The sequence below is a fragment of the Tamandua tetradactyla genome, chromosome 3, assembly GCF_023851605.1.
Source record: "Tamandua tetradactyla isolate mTamTet1 chromosome 3, mTamTet1.pri, whole genome shotgun sequence".
Taxonomy (NCBI): domain Eukaryota; kingdom Metazoa; phylum Chordata; class Mammalia; order Pilosa; family Myrmecophagidae; genus Tamandua; species Tamandua tetradactyla.
The window spans coordinates 8,669,351-8,696,422 of record NC_135329.1 but is presented as its reverse complement, the minus strand read 5'-3'; the positions used below and the strand labels follow the sequence as shown (position 1 = coordinate 8,696,422).

General features: G+C 44.3%; 1 non-coding gene across 1 annotated transcript; it reads right to left on the bottom strand.

The window, feature by feature from the left end:
- Nucleotides 1–24,948: 24,948 nt before the first annotated feature.
- TRNAE-UUC (transfer RNA glutamic acid (anticodon UUC)) lies at nt 24,949–25,019 on the bottom strand. Its single transcript has one exon. It is a non-coding gene; the product is annotated as a tRNA-Glu (tRNA).
- Between the last annotated feature and the right edge of the window lie 2,053 nt (nt 25,020–27,072).

Here is a 27,072-nt window from a genome sequence, read left to right as displayed (position 1 = left end):
ATCAGTATAATGATTCAGCAATTATACTCATTTATTAAACCCTACCTTCTCTGTATAACTCCACCATCACCTTTGATCTTTCTCTCACTCTTTAGGGGAATTTGGGCTATGTCCATTCTAACTTTTTCATGTTGGAAGGAGTGCTGATAATACGGGATAGATGGATGGAACTAGTTGATGTTCTGGCGAGGCTGGCCCCCTACATTTCAGGATTTATCTGGTCCAGGGACCATCTGGAGGTTGTAGGTTTTGGAGAGTTGCTCTAGTGCATGGAACCTTTGTAGAATGGTATATAATGCCGTAGGTATTTTTTTAGGATTGGGAGGAGTGGTTTTGGTTGGGGTTTGGCAAGTTATGATAGGTAGCAATGTCTCACTGAAGCGTGTGTAAGAGTGACCTCCAGGGTAGCCTCTCAACTCTATTTGAACTCACTCAGCCACCGATACTTTATTAGTTACACTTTTTTCACCTTTTGGTCAGGATGGAATTGTTGATGCCACAGTGCCAGGGCTGGATTCATCCAGGGAGTCATTTCCCACGTCGCCAGGGACACTTTCACCCATGGATGTCATGTCCCACATAGTAGGGAGGGCGATGGTTTCACTTGCAGAGTTGGGCTTAGAGAGAGTGAGGCCACATCTGAGCAACAAAACAGGTCCTCCAGAGGTGACTCTTAGGCATACCTATAGGTAGGCTAAGCTTCTCCACTACATACATAAGCTTCACAAGAGTAAGTCTCAAGATCAAGGACTTGTCCTATTGATTTGTGTGTCCCTAATGTTTGACACAGTATCTGGGGTTTCCCCAATGGTAAACTTTAATAGTTCCATAATTTTTCTCCCATTCCTCAAGGGACTTTGCCAACACTATTGTGTTATCTGCTTAATATACTCTGGGATGTATCTAGATATTACATTAAGCTATACAGAATTAAAGGCCCTCATTCTTATTCTGGGCTCCTTGTGTTTGGATTGTTTAAATGATCTATTCAGTTGAGTTGATCATTAGACTATGTGCTACAGAAAACCTAGGTTCCAGACATAATAGAACTTTCTTTCTTTGGTCTCAGAGACTAGGTGAAGTTTTAAAATACAGGTAATGTTTACCTTACCCCTGTATTCTGAATTACCTTAAGCCCGAGCTGATCGGCTTCATTCTTATCTCTAAACAGCAGGACAAAATCCGGAATTTACCACTCCAGACTAAATGTGACTGCTAAGAGCTTACAATCGAAGCCCTGGTTTTTCTTATAAGTATTTTCTAAATAAGATCATACAATATTTGCTCTTTTGTTTCTGGCTAATTTCACCTCACCAAATGTCCCACAGGTTCACTCACGCCGTTGCATACCTCACAACTTCATTCCTTTTTGTAGCAACACCATGTGCGATCATATGTGTACACCATCGTTCGCCAATCTAGTTCTCACTCAGTGCAACTTGCATCCACCTCCATCTATGGGGCCTCATGTATAATGTCCAAAGTCACAGTCTGTCAACACTCAATTTTAGATAATTTCATTGTTCCCAAGAGAATAATAGCCAATACAGGCACCCTTACCAAATAGAAAATCCAACCTCTCTATCCTAGTTTGCTAGCTGCTGGAATGCAACACACCAGAGACAGATTGGCTTTTGCTAAAAGGGGATTTATTAAGTTAACGTATCGTTCTTCAGAGGAAAGGCAGCTAACTTTCCACTGAGGTTCTTTCTTACATGGGAAGGCACAGGGTGATCTCGGCTGGCCTTCTCTCCAGGCCTCTGGGTTCCAACAACAATTCCCCCAGGTGACTTCTTTCAGCATCTCCAAAGGCCTGGGCTGAGCTGGAGTGCTGAGATGAGGTATGCTGAGCTGCTTGGGCTGTGCTACATTGAGCTCGCTCATTTAAGCACCAGTCAATTGAGTCAAACATCATTCATTGCAGCAGGCACGCCTCCTAGCCGACCACAGATGTAATCAGCACAGATGAGGTTCATGTACCATTGGCCCATGTCCACAGCAACAGAACTAGGTGCCTTCACCTGGCCAAGTTGGCACCTGAATCTAACTACCACACTCCCCCTAACTCTTGACCCTTCCCCCATCATGTACCCCTAGTATTGCTGTGGTACTGTTGATGTTTCCCTGTTAAACAGAACCCAGAGCATGCAATATCATTTTTTCCCCTTATACCCCCAAATTATACACTCTTTGTTCAAGATTCATACTTTGGCAAGTATGAAATAGTTCATGCAAGGACTTATTTATATTTGTTGTGTTAATTGGTGAGATACACGAGTCTATACAACCCATGAGTCTGTATATGTGTATCACACCAGAACTAAGTACACACACACACACACACAAATGAGTAGAAGTAAAACAGAGGAAATCTGAATAAGCTTGGTGGATTCCATCACTGACAATATCCTGGCTGTGGCAGTGTATTGTGTAGTTTTGCAAGTAGTTGCCATTGCAGGGAAACTGGGCAGAGTGTTCCCGGGACCCCTCAATATTATTTCTTAAATTGCCTGTGAATCTACAATTGTCTAAATAAAAATTTCAATTAAAAAAAATTCTGAAGTCAGGATCCATGGGTATGTACCATTTCACTTTAAACTGTTTTCCTTTAAGATTGTGTTATGAACATCCCCCCAGGTTTCCACAGCAGCTGTAATTCTTACTTAATGGCTGCGAAGCAGTCCGTCTCGTGGCTGTAAGGCAGCCGTACCCCTTGTCTGAGTTGTCAGGTTGTTTCCAGCGTTTAGCGCTGTCAGTCCTGCCGATTGAACAGTGCTCATGCTTTGGCGCTTTGATGCTCTGGAACTATTTCATTAGGGTAAATCTCCAGGTACTGGGGTTACCAGGCTTAAGAGGCTGAACCTTTGAGGTTGATTTATGCTTTATTAATTTAATATAACGATACCTTTATTATCACCTTTTCTAACATACAGCTTGGATCTTTTCAAAACATGCAGGAATTCTTTGCTATGCTTTTCAACACTGATTTTAAGAAGAAAAAAAACAAGGGCGTCTCTTCCTGCTTCTACCCACACAGTGTCACACCTGGGATTTGAGTGGCAGGATGACAGGGGCAGCAAAGTACAGCTCAGAGGAGCTGTCACAGGCGTCACCACCCACGGGGCCATGGCGCGTGTCCTGGGACTTCGGGGACGCGGGTGGCGCAGGCAGCCTCCTCCCCAGCAAGACAGAGCGGCAGAGGTCGGGCGCGCCCTTCTAGAAAACAGAGCAGGGAGCTCTCGGGCTCTAGGCCTGCAGCCGCCGCGAGCCGTTTCTACCGGCACCAGCCCTGGGTCAGAGGCGGCTGAGAAGCCCGGGTCCTTCGGGTCCTTCGCGCCCGGAGCTTCCCGCGGGGATGCCCCCAGAGCCCTTTTGTTGTCCCGCAGAAGGCGGCCCAGGGGGGCAGCAGGTGGGCCCAGCGTTCCCCACTCTTTTATATATTTACAATTAGAAATGGCCACATGGAGAAGATGGCGGCTTAGTAAGACGCGCGGGTCTTAGTTCCTCCTCCAGAAAAGCAACTAAAGAAACAGAAACAATACGAAACAGCTCCCGGAGTCACGACAGAGACCAAAAAGACAGCGTACCCCATTCTGGAACTGCTGAACAGGCAGGGAGAATCTGCTGCGGTGAGATACCCGAGGGGCGCACGTTTTCCTGGCCGGGGCGGCTGGCGACTGGGGTCCCCTCCACGCACGTGGCTCCCCGGTCTGACTGGGAACGTTGGATAGCGGGGCCCTCCCGTCACGCTTGGCGTCTCGGGCCAGCTGGGCAATTTGGACCGGCACTCCCCCAAGCCACGGCCAGCGACCCCCGCCTCCATGCGCGGTTTCCCGGGCCGACTGCCCCGCAGACAAACGACCGCCACGAGCGCCACCTACTGGGCAGGAAAAGAAAAACAGAGCCCAGAGATTCCACAGAAAAACCTTTCAACCAGCTGGGTCCCACACCCAGGGAAATCTGATCAAATGCCCAGACACCAGCAGAAAATAATGGATGACGCTCGGAAAATTGAAGATATGGCCCAGTCAAAGGAACAAACCAATAGTTCAAATGAGATACAGGAGCTGAGACAACTAATGCTGAATATACGAACAGAAATGGAAAAACTCTTCAAAAACCAAATCAATAAATTGAGGGAGGACATGAAGAAGACATGGGCTGAACAAAAAGAAGAAATAGAAAATCTGAAAAAACAAATCACAGAACTTATGGGAGTGAAGGACAAAGAAGAAAAAATGGAAAAAACAATGGATACCTACAATGGTAGATCAAAAGAGACAGAAGCTACAATTAGTGAACTGGAGGATGGAACATCTGAATTCCAAAAAGAAACAGAAACTATAGGGAAAAGAATGGAAAAACTTGAGCAGGGGATCAGGGAACTGAATGACAATATGAAGCGCACAAATATACGTGTTGTGGGTGTCCCAGAAGGAGAAGAGAAGGGAAAAGGAGGAGAAAAACTAATGGAAGAAATTATCACTGAAAATTTCCCAACTCTTATGAAAGACCTAAATTTACAGATCCAAGAAGTGCAGCGCACCCCAAAGAGATTAGACCCAAATAGGCGTTCTCCAAGACATTTACTAGTTAGGATGTCAGAGGTCAAAGAGAAAGGGAGGATCTTGAAAGCAGCAAGAGAAAAACAATCTGTCACATACAAGGGAAACCCAATAAGACTATGTGTAGATTTCTCAGCAGAAACCATGGAAGCTAGAAGACAGTGGGATGATATATTTAAATTACTAAAAGAGAAAAACTGCCAACCAAGACTCCTATATCCAGCAAAATTGTCCTTCAAAAATGAAGGAGAAATTAAAACATTTATAGACAAAAAGTCACTGAGAGAATTTGTGACCAAGAGACCAGCTCTGCAAGAAATACTAAAGGGAGCACTAGAGTCAGATACGAAAAGACAGAAGAGAGAGGTATGGAGTAAAGTGTAGAAAGAAGGAAAATCAGATATGATATATATAATACAAAAGCCAAAATGGTAGAGGAAAATATTATCCAAACAGTAATAACACTAAAATTTAATGGACTGAATTTCCCAATCAAAAGACATAGAATGGCAGAATGGATTACGACCCAGCAATACCACTGCTAGGTATCTACTCAAAGGAGTTAAGGGCAAAGACACAGACGGACATTTGCACACCAGTGTTTATAGCAGCATTATCTACAATTGCAAAGAGATGGAAACAGCCAAAATGTCCATCAACAGACGAGTGGCTAAACAAACTGTGGCGTATACCTACGATGGAATATTATGCAGCTTTAAGACAGACTAAACTTATGAAGCATGTAAGAACATGGATGGACCTAGAGAACATTATGCTGAGTGAGTCTAGCCGAAAACTAAAGGACAAATACTGTATGGTCCCACTGATGTGAACCGACATTCGAGAATCAGCTTGGAATATGTCATTGGTAACAGAGACCAGCAGGAGTTAGAAACAGGGTAAGATAATGGGTAATTGGAGCTGAAGGGATACAGACTGTGCAACAGGACTAGATACAAAAACTCAAAAATGGACAGCACAATAATACCTAAGTGTAATGTAACTAGGTTGGAACACTGAATGAAGCTGCACCTGAAATATGGTTTTTTGTTTGTTTGTTGGTGTGTTTGTATCTTTTGTTTTTGTTTTTTTATTTTTCCTTTTTATATATATATATTTTTATTAGTATTATTATTTTAATTCTCTTCTCTATATTAACATTCTATATCTCTTTCTGCTGTTTTGCTAGTTCTTTTCCTAAATCGATGCAAATGGACTAGGAAATGATGATCATACATCTATGTGATGATACTAAGAATTACTGAGTGCATGTGTAGAATGGAATGATTTCTAAATGTTCTGTTAATTTCTTTTCTTTTTTTTGATTAATAAAAAAAATTAAAAAAAAAAAAAAAGAAATGGCCACATAAAATGCAGGACGCCCAGTTAAATTTTAATTTCAGATAAACAGATGCTTTTTTAGTATAAGTATATCCTGTTTAGCAGGGCCTATTGAATACAAGTATGTCTCAAATAGCCTGTGCGTTTGATTTGCTCCATCTGGCAATCCTCTTTGCACTGTACCTCCTTCTCGGGAGGACACCTGGCTGGGAACAGGGAGCCTAGCGACAGCAGTGGGGGGTCTGTGTGAACTGGGGGTGGGACACGAGCTCCCTCAGTCTTCCAAGGCGCTCCAGACCGGCCCCGGAGAGCCGACCCGACCCACCCCTACCCACCGAGCCTCTCCTCCTTGTGCCCGCCGTCCCAAGAGTGAGTGAGCAGCGGCCCCAGCAGCGCCAGCGCCGCACCCACGGCCAGCCTGCCGCCCCCGTCCCCGTCCCCGTAACTTGGAGGGGGCAGGCCTCAGGTTGCCGCCGTCCCCAGGCCCCTCTGCACAGTGCGTTTTCCCCGCCACGGCTGGCCCTCGTCCTCTGAAATGTCCCTCGGGCCCATATTCTGTAAGTGACAGGCTCCGAGGGTGGGCCCGGGTCTGCCACCCGTGGGTGCCAGCCAAGGCGCTGACACCCCGCTCCCCCCACCCGGGAACTGGAGGTGAGAGGCGTGGAAGCGGCTGGGGAGCTGGGCAGCTCAGATGCGCCACTGGCCACACGTGCTTTCTCTCGTCAGCCTGGCTGAGGGTAACCTGCAAACAAGAGCATTCCCCTGTTTTGAGTGTACGCATCCATGAGTTTCCACTATTATAGTCTTTTTCTTTCAGGTTTGTTGAGCATCTGCTAGACCCTGTGCCCTACGGTGCTCCAGGCGGGTGCCCTGGGTGCCGAAATGAGAACCGCAGCCCTTCCTGAGGAACTCAGAGCCGGGCAGACAAGAGGGACCACTCTGACGCGTGGGAAGCCGCTTGGCGGGGCCCCGCGAAGCTCTCTAGAACATTCCGCGGGCTCGCTGCCTGTAACCCAGCCGCGTCTAGCCCTTGGGCCCACTCTGCAGGAAGCGTGCGGGTGAGTACCCTCATAAAAGTCAGCATGCCCGTGTAAAAGTTCAAAAACGAATGAAGGCTCTAAGGTGAAAGGTCAAAGCCTGCCTCCTTCTCCCTCACCTCCCACCCCCAGGCCCACTTCTCAGGGACCACGTGTTTCTCTGGGGTCCTTCCATTTTCCCCCAGCCTTTATTATGCGCCCATACATAATCGCACGTGTATATGCGGGTATGTACGTAATAACTTAAACAATCCAGACCCCTGCACCTTCCCTTTTTCGCCCAGCAGGGCAGGGTATTCTGGGGCTGCTCTCCTTTTACCACAACCGAGCATCGCTGCCCCTGTGGTTTCCAGTGTTTTTGTTTGTTTGTTTTAATTAAATTTTTATTTTAGTAACATACATACACCCTAAGATTTCCGCCTTGAACCCCATTCAGACATGTAATTCCCAGTTGTTAATTACACTCACAAGAGTGTGCAACCATCACAAGGGTTTCCAGTGTTTGGCTCTTACAAATAATCCTTCAGTGAACATCAGTTCCTAGCAGTGGAATTGCTGGCTTAATGGGTATGTGCAATTAAAATACGGATCCCTGGGTGGGTCACGGTGGCTCAGCAGGTAAGAATGCTTGCCTGCCAAGCCCAAGGACCCGGGTTCAATTCCCGGTGCCTGCCCATGTAAAAAAGTAAAAAAATAAATAAAAAAAATATGGATCCCTGTTGCCAAATTGCCTCCCCAAATGGCTCCACTGATTTCCATTCCCAGAAACAAAATATGCTTTTTCTCCTCACCCTTTCCAGCACTGTGTTTCCAGCGCTGTGTTAATATGATAGGTGAAAAACGTTATCTTATTTTAATTTGTTTTACACAGCATGAGTTAGGCTGAGCTTTTACTACATCTGTCATCCACATGAATCTCTTTTTCTGTCATGGATTTAATTATCTATGCTTTATTGAGTTCTTTATCCCTGGCTTATGGATTTCTAAACATTCTTTGTATGACAAGGAAATCTGCACATTGTATTGTCATATTGTTGCAAATAGTTCTCCCTATTGGTCATCTGTCTTTGGACTTTATGTATTTTTGCTACGGAAGAGTTTTGTATTTGTTAGACTCACATTAATTAATATTTTCCTTCGTGGCTTATGGAAGTAGTATCATGCTATTCCACTCTTTTATTATGAATGAAATATATTCATGCTTTCTTCCCTTGCTTTTATGGTTCAATATTTACATTTAGAACTTTGATCCACCTGCAGTTAATTAATTTATAATTTTTTTTTATTAGAGAAGTTGTAGCTTTACAGAAAAATCATGCAAAAAATATGGAGTTTTCATGTACTCCCCTTCACACACTCCACCTGCAGCTTATTTCGATGAGGAGAAAGGTGGATTCACTTTTGTTTTCTAAATGAATAGCCAGTTTTCTCCATGCTTTTATTGAATAATCAATCCCCCCCGATACTGATTTAATGCTCCTTTTTTTCATATTTGAAATTTCCATATATTGGGGTCTATTTCCAGCCTCTCTAATGTGTTCTTTTGCTCTAAGTGCCTATCCTTTTATGTGTACCAAACTCCCTTATATACTCCAGCTTTATAATGTTTTTACTATCTGGTAAGGTTATTTTTCCCTGGTATTTTCTTTTTTTATAAATTTACCAGCTATTTTTTAGTAGATTTACATTTTTTCCAGATGAATTTTGATGCTATTTTATCAGTTTAGTGGAGAAGCAGTGTGTAACATACAATCATGCAAATAATTCTAATCACATTGTCACATGTGCTATGGAGGGAAAGGCCTGGAAGTGGGAAAGCATAGAACAGGAGCCCTAAAATTCAGAAGGCAAGGCATTGAATACATATGTAAATGTAAGGAAATGTGCCATTTTCATTATACCATCTTTTGCTCCAGACAAAATGGGTCTTTCCATTTATTCAGGTCTTTTTTAATGTTCCTCAGTAGAGTGTAAATATTTTCTTTAGGGGAGTATTACATATTTCTTGATAAATGAGTTTCGAATGATTTTGTCTTTTTATTGCCCTTATGAATGGGACTCTTCCTTCCAGTGCATTTTCTAGCCCGTGTTGTTTGTTATAAGGGCATCTTTCTAGGAGAGCAGTCTTGCTCGAGACCTGCAGTGGCATCCTGTCGCACCGAGGATAAATCCCACGTGTCCCCACTGGTGCGTGGGACAGAGATACCAAGACAGTCAACCCCACCGGGGCAGGACGTTGTGGCACTGCGCCAGCTTTGCCTCCCTCTTGCAAAGAAAGAAGCTAAAATTTCCTCTTCTGCCTCATTCTGATTTGAAGAAGCCAGCCATATAAGGCTGTTTACTAGACAGCCAGAGGGCTGTTACGTAACCATCCACAATGACTTTTGTGGAGATTATGTGGCAACGGAGGTCGTGACCTGAAGGGAAGATGGAAGGATAAAAAATACCGAATGATTTCAGCCAGATTGTGAGCACCACAAATACAGTGCTCTTAACTATTCTGTTCAGAGTGCCTAGAACAGTGCCTGGGTCGTGGAGGCGCTCTGTAAATTCCTGCGGAATGCATGGACGAATGCACGAATGCATGAATGAATGAATGAATTAAGTTTCAAACAAGCCTCAGACTGGGTGCCCTGAGGCACCTGTGAGCTGGGACTCTGCTCCCTCTCGCTAGCAGGGCCGTCCACTCTTCGCGCTCAGTTCCCAGGACATGCACCTCCCTGCTTCCGCTTACAGGAGTGAGATACCGGGATGGCATGGAGAACACCCTGTGCCCCAGTGAATCAGCGACGTCCTCCTCAAAAGATACAGGTCTGGAAAGCTCATGGAGGGCCCTCAGGCCAGAGCTCGCACGTTCCTAAGGCAGGCCCGTCGGGGACGCGCAGCCGCGGGGTGCGCGTGTGCCCGCCGCCCCTCGCCCAGCCAGCCCCCGCGCCGGCCCGACAGCACCCATCAGCGCACAGTCCTGTGCTTCGTCCCCCGCCCCCTCTCCTTTTCCCATGAGACCCCAACCCACACCCCCACTCTGAACTGATTTGGGGAAGATTCCGCCAGTTCCTTGCCAAATTCTCCTGGAATAAGTCACCTCCCTGCGGAGGGACGCGGGGCCGGCGGCCGCGCATGGAGGGATGAAGGCGGAGCGGTCACTTCTCAGTCCCCGCTGTCTTCTCTCCTAAACCGCCTCGGGAGGGATGAACTCGCTTTCTCAGGAGCGGAGACCTGCCCGCGCTCTCGCGGCGCGCTCCGGGCGGCCGCCAGGGGGCAGGGCTGCTCCACGTGGGCTCCGCGGGCTGGAGGGGACGCGGACGGGGTGTGCGGGGAAGCCCCCGCCCTGCCCGGGACAGTCCGGGTGACAGGAGTCGGCCCACTTTCCTGTCGCCGGCGCCTCCTCCGCCCCAGCCCCGCTCCGGCAGGCTCCCCGCGCCCCGCTCCCGCACTCAGGCGGGGAGAAGCGCCGCGCCCCGCCAAGAAAGCGGAGGGCTGAGTTTAGGACTCTGGGAGTCCGTCTGTCTTTCCTGCTTCCTGCGTCCGTTCAAATGCATCGGAAACTGACGCCGTGGTGAGCTGCGCCTCAGCCTTCCGGGCGCCCGGGGACCCCGCACAGCCTTCCCTGTCCCAGCCCGGGACGGGAGCACGTCCACCTGCTCCGGATTCTTTCCCGCGTGGCGGACGGGGAGGAGCCCCGCAGGAGCCCCGCAGGAACCCCGCAGGAGCCCCGCAGGAGCCGGCCGAGTGCGGTGTCCTGCCCTTTGACCCGGGTGCCCCACCTGTAGGAGTTTCCACCCAGGCTCACGCAGCCAGCGGCCGCTTGTAGTTCTTTTCAATCGAGATATAATTCATGCACCATCAGTTCACCATTTGGAAGGGAAGCATCCTGTGATTTTTAGTATTTTCACAAGGTTGTGAAACCATCACTCCACCATTATTCCAGAAGGCTGTCATTATCAACAAAAGAAACCACATAACCATTAGCAGTCATGGCCATCATTCCCCGTCCGCCCCCCCAGCCCCGGGCAACCACTAATCTACTTTTTGTCTCTATGCCAATTCTTTTTTTTTCTTAATTTAATTTATTTTGCATTATCAAACCAAAACAACATACAAACATGAACATTCTTAACATACAATCATTTGGTGTACAACCAATGTACAATATCATCACATAGTAGTATATCCATCATCATGATCATTTTTTAGAACATTTGCACTATGCCTATTCTTGAACATTTCCTATAAACAGAATTCATACAGTAGGTAGCCTTTTGTGTCTGGTTTCCTTCACTTAGCGTAATGTTTTCAAGATTCATACATGTTGCTGCATGTATCAGAACTTCATCCCTTTTTCCAGCTGAATAATATCCCATTGTATGGCTATGCCACACTTCCGTTATCCATTTATCTCTTGATAGACACTCGGGTCGTTTCCATCTTCCCGTGATTGTGACTAATGCTGCTATGAACATGGGTGTACAAGTAACTGTTTGAACCACTGTTCCCAGTTGCTTTGGATATATATTTGGGAGTGAACTACCTGGGCCATATGGTAATTCTGTGTTTAAACTTTTGCTCTTTGTACATCTTATATTCCCCTGCCCCTTAAGTCTTCTGTTGATGCCTACTTTTGCATTTAGTTGATCTTTTGTAGTGAAACGTTTTGAGTCTCTTCTGATTTCCCTCGTGCTTATTTTTCAGGTATTTTCTTTCTGGTTTCCATGGAGCTTACATTTAACATCCTAAATCTATTATAGCTCATTTGATTTTATTCTCACATAACATCAGAACATTCTCTCTGCTCCTTTCACAAAGCACGTTCCTACAACCGTCTGGCTCCCCTCTTCATGTTGTTCTTATCACATATTGCATCTTTATGCACTGTGTGTCCAAAATCATAGATTTGTCATTGCTTTTTTATGCATTTGTATTTTAGATCCAGTAAGGAGTAAAAAGTGGAGTTGTAAACCCAGAATGTAATAGTATTAATGTTTGTGATTATGATGTAGTTACCTTTATTGGAAATCTTTATTTCTTTATGCCACTTTGCTTTACTGTCTGATGGCCTTTGCCTTCAATCTGAAGCATGCCCTCTGGCATTCACTACTTGTAGGGCAGGTCTGGTGGAGACCAGCTCCCTCAGCTTCTGCTAATCTGGACTGTCTTACTTTCTCCCTACTTTCCTTTTCTTTTTTAAAAATTAGAGTAGTTGTAGGTTTACAGAAAAATCATGCAGACATTACAGAGTCCCCATATGCCCCCTCCTCATTATTAACACTTTGCATTAGTGTGGTACCTTTGATACAATTCATGTAAGAATATTTTTAAAATTGTACTGTTAACTGTAGTCCATGGTTTGCATTAGGGTTCACTCTTTGTGCTGTACAATCCAATTTAAAAAAATTCTTATTTGCGGACTATATATAGAACCTAAAATTTCCCTTTTTTAAACCACAAATATGTAATTCAGTGCTGTTAATTACATCCACAATGTTGTGCTACTGTCACCACCCTCCATTACCAAAACTTTTCCATCACCCCGAATAGAAACTCTACAATTTAAACTTTGACTCCCCCTTTGCTACCCCCACCCTGGTCCTTGGTAACCTGTATTCTGTTCTAGTTTCTGTCTCTATGAATTTGCTTATTCTAATTATTTCCTATCATTGAGATCATACAGTATTTGTCCTTTTGTGTCTGCCTTATTTAACTCAATACAGTGTCCTCAAGGCTCATCCATATTGTCACTCTCCCTCATGTTTTGAAAGACAGTTGGATACAGAATTCTTGCTTGGCCATTTTTTTTTCTTTCAGTGTTCTGAAAACATCATCCCGCACATTCTTGCCTCATGTTTTCTGATGAGGAATCAGCACTTTGTCCTGTTGAGGCTTCCTTCTATCTGGTCTGTTGCCTCTATCTTGCTGCTTTAAGGATTCTCCCTTTATCTTTGGCATTTAACAGTTTGATTAAAATATGCCATGGGGTGGGTGTATTGGGGTTTTTCCTGTTTAGAGTTCATTAAGGATCTTGGATGTGCATTTTCATCTTTTGTTAAATTTAGGAAGTGTTCAGCCATTGTTTCTTTGAATATTCTCGCTGCTCCTTTCTGTCTTTCTTCTCTTCTGGAACTAGCCTTAATGTGTATAGTTATATGTCTAATGGAATCCCACGTGTTTTTCAGGCTGTGTTCACTTTTCTTCATTCTTTCTTCTTTCTGCTTCTCAGACTGGATCATTTCAATTGTCCTGTCTTCAAGTTCACTGATTCTTTCTTCTGCCAGTTCCAATTTACTGTTGAATCCCTGTAGAGAACTTTTTTTTAAATTTCAGTTATTATGGGCTTCAGTTCCAGTATTCCTGTTTGAGTCCTTTTTGTGATTTTTCTATCTTTATTGAAACTCTCATTTTGTTCACATATTTTCCTAATTTCCTTTAGTTCTTTTTCTGTGTTTTCTTTTAGCTCTTTGGGCATATTTAAGACTTTTTAAAAAGTCTCTGGTATGTATAAAGTCTGTGATTTCTTGTTTATGGTTTCTGATGTATTACGTTGTTTCTTTAAATGGGTCATCATTTACTGTTTCCTTGTATGCCTTGTGATTTCTTTGTTGCTCACTGGATATTTTAATATGTTGTTCTGGAATTTTTGATCACTGAAGCATCTGTTTCTTAATCTTGCACCCAGCTAGTGTCATGGCAGAGATTTCCGTAAATGCTGACAACAGCAACAACAGCAACAAACAAAGATAGAAGAGGGAAAAAATGGAGAAGGAAGAGGAAAGAGAAAAAAATGAAAAAAAGAATGTGGAAAACATCTTTTTCAGTTCTTGGAGATTGTCTCTGTGTGAGTGTTCTCCTTCAGAGCTTAGCCAGCCTTACAATGAGACTAAAGACCAGCCTGAGGTGAAAGTGTAGGACCCTCTCTGGTCTTTGCTGAGCTTGTGTCTTTTCCTGGGCATGAATGTGTGGCCTTATGTATTCTCTCGTTTACATAGAACTCCAAATGATCTTCTTCCCCTGGAAACTTCTCATTTTCTCTCTGAGCCCAGACACTCTATTTTGTATTAAAGCCAAGTAATCCTTTGTTTCAACAACTGCAGTTTGATTGTTTTCTTACTGCATTTTAGATGCCTTGCCAACTGTTTCTACTTCCAGAACAAGTTCTGGTTCTATACGGGCAGTGATGGCCTGGTTCAGTCCTTTAAGTTGCACCAGACATATTGGTACACTTACACACTCGCCCTAGTGTGCACACAGGGGTTACTTTGCTCCCTCCAGAACTGGGATCAGGGGCCTACACTAGGAGCATGGGCTGGTTTGCATTGGACTAAGTAGGGGTTGGGGAAGGGCCAGTGAAGGAGCCACAAAGTTTCACTATCATTTTTAAGTTGTCTTTTTCTTGATTCAGCACTTACCAGGTTACTGCAATCATTTAACTGAGAGAAAGATCATTCTGCCAGTTTTTTCTTGTTGTTAAAAAATTATATGGGGGCTGGAGCACTTCCTCATCATAGTGACATTGCTCTCTTGCAACAGCCTCTTGAAGTTCCCCCTGAGAGGTCTCGAGGGCTCTCACTCTCAATATACCAATATCTGAACGCGTTTTCTCCTTCATCTTGGTAAATAGCACACAATTGTTCAAGTTGGACACTTGAGGGCCATTCTTCAAGCTGCCTATATTCTTGTCCTTTCATCTAAGCTGTCAACAAGTCCTCTGGATGCTGCCACCCGGGTAAATCTCAAATCTGTCGATCTCTCCTCTGCTGCCAGCACCCCATTCAAGTTGCCATCATGTCTCACTTGAACTATCTCAATAGTCCCCTGCTGGGATTTCCGGGCTTGCTTCCTCTAGTCTATTCTATAGCAGAGTGTTAATTCTTTAAAATAAATTTTAAAAATTTAAATCAAACTTATACCTTCACATAGTTAAAATGTCCCACGGGACCATCGGAGATCTGACTGCCAGTTACCTTCCCACCTTATCTTCTACCTCTTCCCTTTGCTCACTCCAATCGCCCCGCACTTGTCTCCTTTTCATTCCTCAAACCTACCAGGCTCCCACTCACCTCAGGGCCTTTGCATCTGCTGTTCCCTCTGCATGGAATGATCGTCCCCAGATATCCACATGGCTTACTCTTTTGCCTCCTTCATGTCTTTAACCAAATGTCACTTACTCAGTGTCGCCAACTGTGGCCCACTGACCAAAATTACAAACCTTCTCCCCATCTCATCCTTTTCTTCTGATTTTTTTCCCATAGCATTTATCACTCTGTGACATAGTATGAATTTTACTTGTATATTTTATTTACTATCTCTCTTTCTAGAATATAAACTCCATTTGGGGGTTGTTTATTTATTTCTATATTCCTAGTACTCCAAACTGGACGTAGCACCAATTAGCTCAATAAATATATGTTGTATGAATGAGCAAATTATAAACAATAGTTCCATCCCTCATCTCTTTCCCAACCTTCTATTCTCTTCCCCAGAATCAACCACTTTTCATTATTTTTTTCTGGTGGTTAATTTGGTCTCTCTAAATCACATGCTTCTGCTGTTATTTTTATTTATCCATTTTAAACATCTACTGATTTCCTCTAACCCTGTGACTCCTCCCCATCATCCCCAAACTGATCTTTACATTTAGTTAAATCATTAGGTCTATGTAAATATTGTTCACTGCAAAGACAAATTTGTACCCTGATCATATTTCCTTTCTTAGACAGCTCTGTGCTTTTCCTAAGGCTTCTAATTGCTTGTTTCTTTCTTTGCACTGCTTATTATTATTATCATAATCCTGATAATTTTCGAGTGTTCCACCACATTAGGGACTTTTCAGAGTTTTTTTCATCTGTGGTACTTATCACAATTTGTAGCTCTGTATTTATTTAGTTGTTTACTTCCTTAAATGTCTGTCTCTCTCTCTCTTTGGTATATAAGCTCCTAGAACAAAGTGTGCTTTGTTTGCCAGAATATTTCCAGCCCTGGCTCCGTGCCTGGCACATAGGAGATCCTCAATGCAAATTTGTTAAACAAATGAAGAGCAAAAAACTGGAGACGTGTATGGCCATCAGTGGATGGTTTGTTGGACAAATGGTAGACTATGTCTCTAATGAAATGGTGTTTGGCATTTAGAAACAACAAGATATACAGGCTGAATACTCTTCCTTATCGTTGCTATTTTGGTTAGTATTGCTGCATAACAAGTTACCCAAAAGTTAGCAGACCCAAAACAATTATTTTATTATCAAGGATGCTGGGTGTCAGGGATTTACCTCCACCCTATACTTTAAATAATTTAATGTAACTTTGTGTTTTTCTTACATGACCTTTGTGTTTTTCTTACACACGAATCGTGTGCTTATTACAGAGAAATCAGAAAATATAAACAAAAAGAAATAGAAAAGGCCCCACAGTCTAACCCATTTAGCCATAAGCACTGTTAATATTGCCGATGTATCCTTTCTAAGCCTTTTGTTTTTTGTTTTCATGTAAATTCTTTCAGGCTTAAACAAACTCATGTACAAATCCATCATGCTATGTGGTGACCTGTATTTTCTGCTCAACAACATATCGTAGCTATATTTTCATGTCAACCTCATTCCTTTTTTTTAATATATTTTTACTGACAAATCTTCACACACACACAGTCCATACATTGTTTACAATCAGTGGCTCACAATATATCCTCACATAGTTGTGTATTCATCACGTGATCAATTTTAGAACATTTTCATCACTCCAGAAAAAGAAATAAGAAGAAAAAAGACAAAAACTCATACATCCCATAGCCTTTACCCTTTCTCTCACTGATCACTAGTATTTCCATTTACCCAATTTCTTTTACCCCTTATCTCCCTATTATTTATTTTTATCCATATATATTTTTTACTCATTTGTCTATACCCTGGATAAAAGGAGCATCAGCCACAAGGTTTTCACAATCACACAGTCACACTGTAAAAGCTATATTGTTATATAATCACCTTCAAGAATCAAGGCTATCGGAACACAGCTCAACAGCTTCAGATGCTTCCCTCCAGCCACTCCAACACACCATAAGCTAAAAAGGGATATCTGCATAATGCATAAGAATAACTTCCAGGATAACCTCTCGATTCTGTTTGAAATCTCTTGGGCACTGAGACTTTATTTGGTCTCGTTTCTCTCTTCCCTCTTTTCATCAAGAAGGCTTCCTCAATCTCATGATGCTGCATTCTGGTGAATCCCGGGATTTCTGTTCCACGTAGCCAGAGAAGTTTACACCCCTGGGAGTCATGTCCCGTGTAAGGAAGAGGGCAGTGAATTCACTTGCCAATTTGCTTTAGAAAGAGAGTGAGGCCACACCTGAGCAACAAAAGAGGTTCTCTGGGGATGACTCTTGAGGCTAATTCTAAGTAGGCTTAGCCTATCCTTTGCAGGGATAAGCATCATAGGGGTGAACCCCAAGATTGAGGGCTCAGCCTATTGATTTGGTTGTCCCCACTGCTTGTGAGAATATCCAGAATTCTCCAAATGAAGAAGTTCAATATTTCCTTCTTTCTCCCCATTCCCCCAAGGGGACTTTGCAAATACTTCTTTATTCACTGTCCAAATCACTCTGGGATTTATCGGGGCATCACACTAACCTGGACAAACCAACAGAATCTCATGTTCTATTCAAGATTCCCTGTATTTATGGTATTCAACTAATCTGACCATACAAGTTAAATTAGGGCATGCATTCCCCAAAATATAAATTTTGCACCAAATAAACATCTCTCCCTTTGATCTCACACCAAAGTTGAAGTTTTAAAATAAGCCTCGTTCTTTTAAACCGCTATACAACATTGCTTTTATCTCTGTGTTCATTTGTTCCTTCCTTATTTCATTGAACGAAAGTCTACCATGTGCCAGGTACTGTGCTAAACTTTAGCAGATCTGCTCTCTGCCCTCTTGGGGCTTATGGTCACTATTGCATATGGAAGTCCATGACTTATTAAACCAACCTCCAGTTGGTAGATATTTATGTTATTTCCTTTTTTTTGTCTTAAAGTTACAAAAATCCTCCACATATATCTTTATGCAACTTTTTTTTTCTTCTATTTTCTGAGACTGAAGCCCTAGAAATGGGATTCCTGGGACAAAAGGCAAGTCCATTGAAAATATGAAATCCAGGTTGCACTTCAGCAAGGTTGTTTCCATTTAGATTCCCCAAGCCAGGGGGGAGAGGCTCGACTTGCCCCATCCTGGGTCGCCTGGGGTAGCAGCATGCTTGAACATGTTTGTGACCTGAAGGGTGGGATGCAATTATCTGGGTATTGATTTCTTTCCAATGTGTCTGGCATCGGGGGAGCGGCCAGGACTTCCCACTTGTCCCCGCCTTCTGTGGTGTCTCTGGACGCACTAACCAGCTGGCCCAGCGGGGCACAGACTGTCGTCCCGATCCCTTTCCTGGGATCTTAACAGGGAGCTCAGCTCACATTAAACCCACTTGCCTAGCTGCCCCTTTTGGACTCCCCCTCTTCCCGCCACACCTCACCCCGATTTTGACTTTTGTCACCAGAGACTCAGGGTTTCACCCTCCTGTAGAGCTTAGTGTCACCTTTAGCACCTTCTCTTCCAGGTCATATTTAAAAGTGTCTCAAAAGCCCAGTCCTGGCAGGGCCGCAGGAGAGCACCTCCACGGGGGACTCCCCAGGGCAGACCCACGTCGGGGTGCTGCCGGCCTCGGGACTGGCTGCCACACCCTGCCCTGGCACAGTTCCCCCCAGGCCGGCCCTGTGACGGTGCATGGAGGGGACACGACCCCCTCGGGGCCGGTCCCCCAGCGCTGCCCCCTCCGCTCCTGAGGCCAGCCCCTACCCTAGAGGACTGTTCTGGGCTGTGGGTGTTTCAGAGACTGTGGCAGCATGTGAGTTACAGACCTTTGTCATTTATCTATTATGCAGTTAAAATTTTATTAATAAAAAATATTTTTCCTTGCAGAAGGACTTATGCTTACTTTAGAAAATTTGGAAAATCTAGACAAGCAAAAAGAAGAAAATAGGAATTCTCTGTAATCCCTGGATAGGTGGTGTTAGCATATGGTGCCCATCTTCCAGAGTTTCTAGTATTCTTATGTATTCTCTTTAAAAACATGGAAATGGGGTCCTGCCCCAGACCCTGACTTGTGACCTGCTGCTTACCACTTAACAACCCAGCGTGCACCTCTGTCCCCACCCTCACACGGTTTTGCACAATCTGCTTTTCCCTAAAGGATGTGCCTAAGAGAGACTTTTGAGTGCCCTATTTTGGGGGTGCCCGTGTCCGCAGCCACTTGTCTCCCCTATGTCAGCGGGGGGTGCACTGGGCCTGCCTTAGGCCCAGGGGATGGCAGATGAGAGAACCCCCTCTTGGCCACAGGCTCTGGCCAGTCTCAGGATTGGGGGACCCGGTACAGCCTTGTCCCTTCTCATTATGAAGGTCAGGACCGGCGGGCCACGTCCAAGCCTCGGGGGTCTTAGGCTGTCCCTGCAGGCCGCCCAGCGGGGCCCTAAGAACTTCCGAGGGTGCCCCCTCCCTCCCCTGCTTCCCACCCCCCCACCCCCACCCCCCGCCGCCTCCCTCCCTCCTCCCTCCCCTCCTCCCCACTGCCCTTCACATCCCATTACCCTGGCCTGGACGTCATTAGCGTCTAAATCCCGCGCGGGGCTGCGAGTCCCTGGGCTCCGGGGCCTTTGTTCCTGCCACTTCACCCACCCCAAGGCCGCGGGCACAATGGCCTCCTGGCCGCGCTGATGCATCGGGCTTGGCTCTCCTGAAAACCCCGCTCCCGGCAGCGCCGTCAGGGAACTCGTCCTCCTCGGCCCAGCCCCACGCAAGCCACTTTGCCTCTCCGCCCTGGAGAGAGCCGGAAATGCTGACCACCCGCTTTGTTCTGTGTCCCCCCGGCCCCTCCCAGGCAGGGCTGCAGCGGGGCCATCGGGACGCCTCTCCCCCAACCCCACTTAAGAAGTCCGGGCCCCTTGATGACACTTCTTTCCTCAGTGACTGTTCAGGTCAGCATCCAGAGGCCAGGCCACCGCAGCCCTGGGACCTGCCAGCATGGGCCGAGGTCAGGGTGCTGGGACCACGTTCTGCAAGGTGGGCAGGGTGGGTGGGTGAGGCAGCCCTGCTCTCCAGAGACTCTGCCAGTCACTGATAAATATATATATATAGAGAGAGAGAGAGAGAGTTTATTCCTCCCTGCATAGTAGGAGAGCAGATGGCCCAGCAGCCCAGAACCTCTCCCTGATTTTAGGGGGTTGAAGGTTTTTAAGGATTTTAGCAAGGGAGGATGAGGTCATTTTGAATAGCAAGTTCAAAGCAGAAAAGGAGACAGTGCTACCATTATCATTTCAATAGGAGAACATGAGCTGAAAGGAGGGGAGACAGAGCCATCACTTCAATACTAAAGGTGTAATCGAAAAGGAAGGGAGACAGGCTATCTTTCAAATTGTGTCCAGCTGACACCATTTAAAAGGTCCGGGTCTGAAGCTAATTAATGGCTGACTTCAAATTCTTCATTAGCATTAGAGCCTTTGCCCTACAAGAAAATGACCAGATAAGGGAAGTAACTGCTCATACGGTCACAAAGGTACAAGATAAGTGCTTTTACAATCATTTCAGATATCAGGGCAGCTGAATTATAGTTTAGGAATTTCAGGTATCCCCTTCTGTCTACTCCAACATACCAGAAGGCAAAAAAAGGAATGTAATGATTCAGTAATCAAAATCATCCCTTCAATCCTAATTTCTCCATTACAATTCCTCCCTCTCATTTGATAATTTTCAGTCTTGAGGGATATCTGGACAATGATTCTGACGGCTTCAAAGCTGGAAAGGGGTGTTGTCATTAAGGGGCAGAGGAATGAAACAATGAAACCAGTTGTTGTTCTTGGGCAGTCCAGTATCTCTGGGTTTCAGAACTTCCCTGGCATTAGAACAATCTGGAGGTTTTAAGTTTCTGAAAAACAAACTTAATAAGTGAAATTTTATAAAGCCCAGGATATCTTTCAGGGTTTCCAGGAATACTGTTGGTTGGGGTTTGCCGTACTGTAGCAGTTTATAATATCTAGCTGAAACTTGCATAAGAGTAACCTCCAGAACAACCTCTCAACTTGATTTGAAATCTCTTAGCCATTGAAACTATTCTTCCTCCCCTTTTTAGTCAACTAGTCCACGATGCCAGGGCCAGGCTCATCTTTAGAACTTATGTCTCCCAGTGCCAGGGCCAGTTATCCTCACAATGCCAAGGCCAGGTTACACCCCTGGAAATTATGTCCCACATTGGGGGGAAGGTCAAAGTTTGACTTAGAGAGAGACCACATTTGAAGAACAGCAGAGATTTTCTGGAGATGTTAGGCTTACAGAGATTGGAATGTTAGAGTGGATTTATCATAGAAGACCTGCTCAAACACCCAAAAATGTCTAGAGGACATATCTTTCACCAAAACCTTGAGAAATAAATTCATGCGACTAGCTCCATCATCCCTGAAGAGCTCTGTAGCTGCCTTCTCTGTGACTGTGGGAACTGCTGTCACTGAGCTAGAATCCTTAACACAGTGGGGATGATCAGATCCCACGTTGGCAGAAGCCATGTGGGGACAGTTAATCACCATAGACAAGGTGGATGTGGCCACTGTAATGGACAGCAGACTCGAAGCAGAAGTCAAAGTAATCTGACTTGGAGAGACTTGGGGCATTGGTTAGTAGATCATGGAGTACCTAGAAGTAAAATAGATGGGCAGTCTACTAAATTTTGTCTGAGCTGTATAAGCAGAAGAATTTTAGGTCAAGTGAACAGAAGTCCAACTTGAATTACGAAAACAGAGAGTCAAGTCCCCTTAATCAATTCCCAGACTTGAGACAGTTTACAGACCCAGGGGCCCTTGAATGAGGGGCGGGCTGAGTACAGTTGGGGAAGGACCCTTTTACATGCCTAAAACTTACACTGTTAGCCTTTCTCCCAGCCTCCCCCAAGGAGATCTACAGCCTTTTACCAAGATGACTGTGCACTGGGAAAAAGGAAATTACACGATATTTCAGGGATTATTAAACATTGGCTCAAAAGTGACACTAATTCCAGGAGACCCAAAACGTCACTCTGGTCCACCAGTCGGGGCAGGGGCTTATGGAGGTCAGGTGATTGATAGAGTTTTAGCTTGGGTCTGTCTCACAGTGGGTCCAGTGGGTCCCTGGAGCCATTCTGTGGTCATTTCCCCTGTTCCAGAATGCGTAATTGGACTCAACATACTCAGCAACTGGCAGAGTCCTCCTAAAGGGAAGGACATCCCAGAATGGGGTGTCCTCCCAGTGGGTGAAACTTCAAGCCGTGCACCTGGTTGTTCATTTTGCTTGGAAGGAGAACCGGCCAGAGGCGCGTTTGGACACTGACTCATGGGCTGTTGCTAATGGTTTGGCTGGATGGTCAGGGATATGGAAGGAGCATGATCGGAAAATCGGTGACAAAGCGGTCTGGGGAAGAGGTATGTGGACAGACTTTTCTGAGTGGACTAAAAACATGAAGATATTTGTGTCCCATGTGAATGCACACCAGAGGGTGACTTCAGCAGAGGAAGGTTTCACCAATCAAATAAGATGACCCATTCTGTGGATACCAGTCAGCTTTTCTCCTCAGCCACTCCTGCCATTGCCCGATGGGCTCATGAACAAAGTGGGCCTGGTGGGAGGGAAGGAGGGCATGCGTGGGCTCCGCAGCATGGACTTCCACTCACCAAGGCTGACCTGGCTGCAGCCACTGCTGAGTGCCCAACCTGCCAGCACCCACACTCAGCCCCCGAAATGGCACTATTTCCTGAGGTGATCAGCCTGCTACATGGTGGGTGTGTTCAGGATCTTTGACAAATAATCAGTAACCTCAGTTCCTCAAATGGATCTGGGATCAGGTCAGGTGAATAAAATGTATTCGGTGAGGGTCGGGGAGGGATCAGGGAGTTAATGTTTAAATTGTGCAGAGTTTCCATTTGGGGTGATGAAAGAGCTTCGGTCATGGAGGGTGGTGATGGTGGCACAATATTGTGAACATAATTAACAGCAGAGAATTATAGATTTGAATTGGTTAAAGGGGGGGGTATTTTGGCTTATATATGTTACTAGAGTAACATTAAAAACAAAACAAAACGTAGGACCATACAGCAGTGAACCCTATTGTAAACCGTGGACTATAGTTAATAGTAGAGCTATACAAATGTTCTTTCATCAATTGTAATAACTATAACACACTAACACAAGGTGTTAATCATAGGGTGGTATACGGGAACTCTGTATTTTATGCCTGATTTTTCTGTAAACCTACAATGTCTCGAGTAAGTAAATAAATAGATATCCTTGCCCAGGCCACAGCCTGGACCAATTAAATACACTGACATTGGTGTGTGTGTGGGCGTGTGTTTGTGTATAAATATATATATTATATTTATAAATATATATATATAAATATATATATATTAAGTCCCCAGTTGCTTCTAAAAAAATATATTGGGTGAATAAAATCTGTACTATCAGGATGAAGAAATAAATGGGCCTATGGTATGATGGTCTTAAAATTTGGCTGCAAATTCTCCTGCTGCCCTTCCCTTTGAGAGATGGGGATCTGGGTCCTTCCCCTGGAATCGGGTGGGCATCTCTGCTGGTTTGAAAGGAAGTATGCCCCCTAGAAAAGCCATGTTTTAATCAAAACCCCATTTCATAAAGCTAGAATAATCCCTAGTCAATATTGTATATTTGAAACTGTAATCAGATCATTTCCCTGGATGATGTGATTTAGTCGAGTGCTTGTTAAACTGGATTAGGTGATGATGTGTCTCCACCCATTTGGGTGGGTCTTGATTGGTTTATTGGAGTCCTATAAAAGAGGAAACCTTTGCAGAGCAGAAAGACATAGCCACGAGAAGCAGAGTCTACCAGCCAACGACCTTTGGAGATGAAGAGGTAAAACACCTCCCGGGGAGCTTCATGAAACAGGAAGCCAGGAGAGAAAACCAGCAGATGACACGGTGCTGTCCATGTGCCCTTCCAGCTGAGAGAGAAACCCTGAACTTCATCAGTCTTCTTGAACCAAAGTATCTTCCCGTGGATGGACGCCTTTGATTGGACATTTCTATAACTTGTTTTAATGGGGACATTTTCTCAGCCTTAGGACTGTAAGCTAGCAACTCATTAAATTCCCCCTTTTAAAAACCATTCCGTTTCTGGTATACTGCATTCCAGCATCTAGCAACTAGAACAGCATCCGAATGCTTTATCCATGAAGGATGGCAGAAGTGATGCCACGTAACTTCTGAGGCAGCGTCCTAAAGAACCATGCCGTTTCCACCCTGTTATCTGGAACACTTGTTCCTCGGGCGCTGCAGCTGCCAGGTGAATAGTCCATTACCTAATTAGGCTGCCATGTGTGAGGCCATGTTATGAGCTTCAGTCCCCAGGCCCAGTTAAACCGGCCTTTGAGTCAGGCCAGTCCAGGGACCAGGCATGTAAGTGCAGGAGCCTCCAGATGATTCCAGTTCCCAGATGCTGGGGTTCTTCCCAGTAATACAAGAACTCCCCCCAAGGCCGGAGATACTGCGGTGCAAAGACATGCCATCCTTACTAAACTCTGTCTAAATTTCTGCTTACCAGAAATTCATGAGTTTAATAAATTGGTTGTTCTGTGAGGCCATTACCCGGTGTGCTAGCATTTTTTTCATCATTGTATTGCTTCATGTATACTGTGAATTTTTTAAAATTTATTTTGTATTATCAAACCAAAACAGCATACAAAAATGAACATTCTTAACATGCAAACGTTCCATGCATGGTGTACAATTAATGGCTTATAATATCATCACATAATAGTACATTCATCACCATGATCATTTTTTAGAACATTTGCATCACTCCAGAAAAAGAGATAAAAAGAAAAAAGAAAAAACTCATACATACCAAACCCCTTACCCCTCCCTCTCACTAACCACTAGTATTTCCATCTATTCAATAGATTATCTTTTTTCAGGAGGTGCATGGTCCGGGAATCGAACCCAGGTCTCCCACATGAAAGGCGAGCATTCTACCACTGAACCACCCATGCCCCCTTACTCAACAGATTTTAACCTATGTTCCCCCCATTTTTCTTTTTCTATATCCCTTACTGCTCCCTTTCACTGTTTACTAGTATTTCAGTTTACTCAATTTATTTTAACATTTGTTCCCCCTATTATTTATTTTTATTCCATATGTTTTACTGGTTTGTTGATAAGGTAGATAAAAGGAGCATCAGACACAAGGTTTTTACAATCACACAGTCACATTGCGAAAGCCTTATCATTATACAATCATCTTCAAGAAACATGGCTATTGGAACACAGCTCTACAGTTTCAGGCACTTCCCTCCAGCCTCTCTAATACACCTTAAACTAAAAAGGGGATATCTATATAATGCGTAAGAATAACCTCCAGGATAACCTCTCAACTCAGTTTGAAATCTCTCAGCCACTGACACTTTATTTTGTCTCATTTCTCTCTTCCCCCTTTCGGTTGAGAAGGTTTACTCAATCCCTTGATGCTGAGTCCCAGATCATTCTAGGGTTTCTGTCCTTATACCGTGAATTTTAAAAAAGATGTTTCAAACCCTTAAGGAAATCAAATTTAATAACACTGATTTATTAGCTTTGCAGAGTTGCTTAAAAGAATTTTGCTGGCTGGATTTGCTAAGGCTTGATGTGTGAAGTGTTTCACAGAATCAGATATATTGCATTTGTAAACACAGTTTGAAGGGTCTCAGGGCATTGAATCAAGCACAAATGGAGTTCAATGTTTAGGGGAATTAATCTAACACATTTGTAAGCTAATTGAGCCTCAATCCAAGATTAAATAAAAATAAGTGCTTCTAATTTTAAACACAAAATGTTATGATTTACAAGTAAATTTAAGATTTTAAAGTTGCGTTTAAAGGCTTAAAGAAAAGTAGACTCTATATTTGTAACTTTAATACACTGAATACTGATCAAAATCCAAATAAGTAAAGTTCTTCTCTGCACACAGGCGCCCCTGAGTTACAGTCTCCTGACTGACACAGTAATGGAGAAAGACGTCACAGGCTCGGCAATGACTGCTTTGGCGCATCAAACAGATGATTCCAGAATAATAGCACATGTAACTTAACCTTTTTTGCTTTAATAGACAAGGAACTGCCCCTTCTGGAAAAGAGCTGTGTCACTGGAATCTGTAATTTCTCTAAATATACTCTAAGCTTACAGAGTTTATAAATGGAGTTCAGAAATACCAGAGTCTCAAAAACTGCTGCATAAAATTGTCTTTTAACATGCTGCAACATGGATGAACCGTAATGTTGGTTGAAATAAATCAGACACAAAAGGGCAGATGCTGTATGATCTCACTGATATGAAATGCCCAGAAAAAGCATAACACTGTAAATGCGGTTGATATTACTGAATTGTACATGCATAAGTGGTTAAAATAATAATAAAGAAGTTCCTTCTAAACAGACAATACACATAGTGCCAGTTTGAAACAATTATGTACCCCAGAAAGGCATGTTTTAAACTTGATCCAATCTTGTGGGAGCAGGTCATTTCTTTTAATCCTGATTCAACATTGCAGGACAGAAATTTTTATTAGATTACCTCCAGGGAGATGTGGCATGCCCAGTTGTGGGTGCGACCTTTTGATTAGATGGAGATGGGACTCCATTCATTGTAGGTGAGTCTTGATTAGTTTACTAGAGACCTTTAAAAGAGGAAACATTTTGGGGAGAGTTCTGAGCAGATGCAGATGCTTGGAGAACTGTCACTTCAGAGACACGGATGTTTGGTGATGCTTGGAGCGCCCACAGAGAGGGCAGATGCCTCCACACGGGAAGAGCCCAGCAGACGTCACTACGTTCCTTCCCATGAGATGTTAAGCAAGCCTAATCCCAGAGCTGTGTCCCAGAGTTGTGAATGGAGGCCTACAGACACTTAGAGAGGTAACCCCTGGCATCAGAAGCTGGAAGCAATGAACCAGTACCAAGGACCAGCAGATGCCAACACGGTGCCTTCCCAGCTGACAGAGGTGTTCCAGACAGCATCAGCCTTTCTTGGGTGAAGGTAACCTCTAGTTGGTGCCTTAACTTGGACACTTTA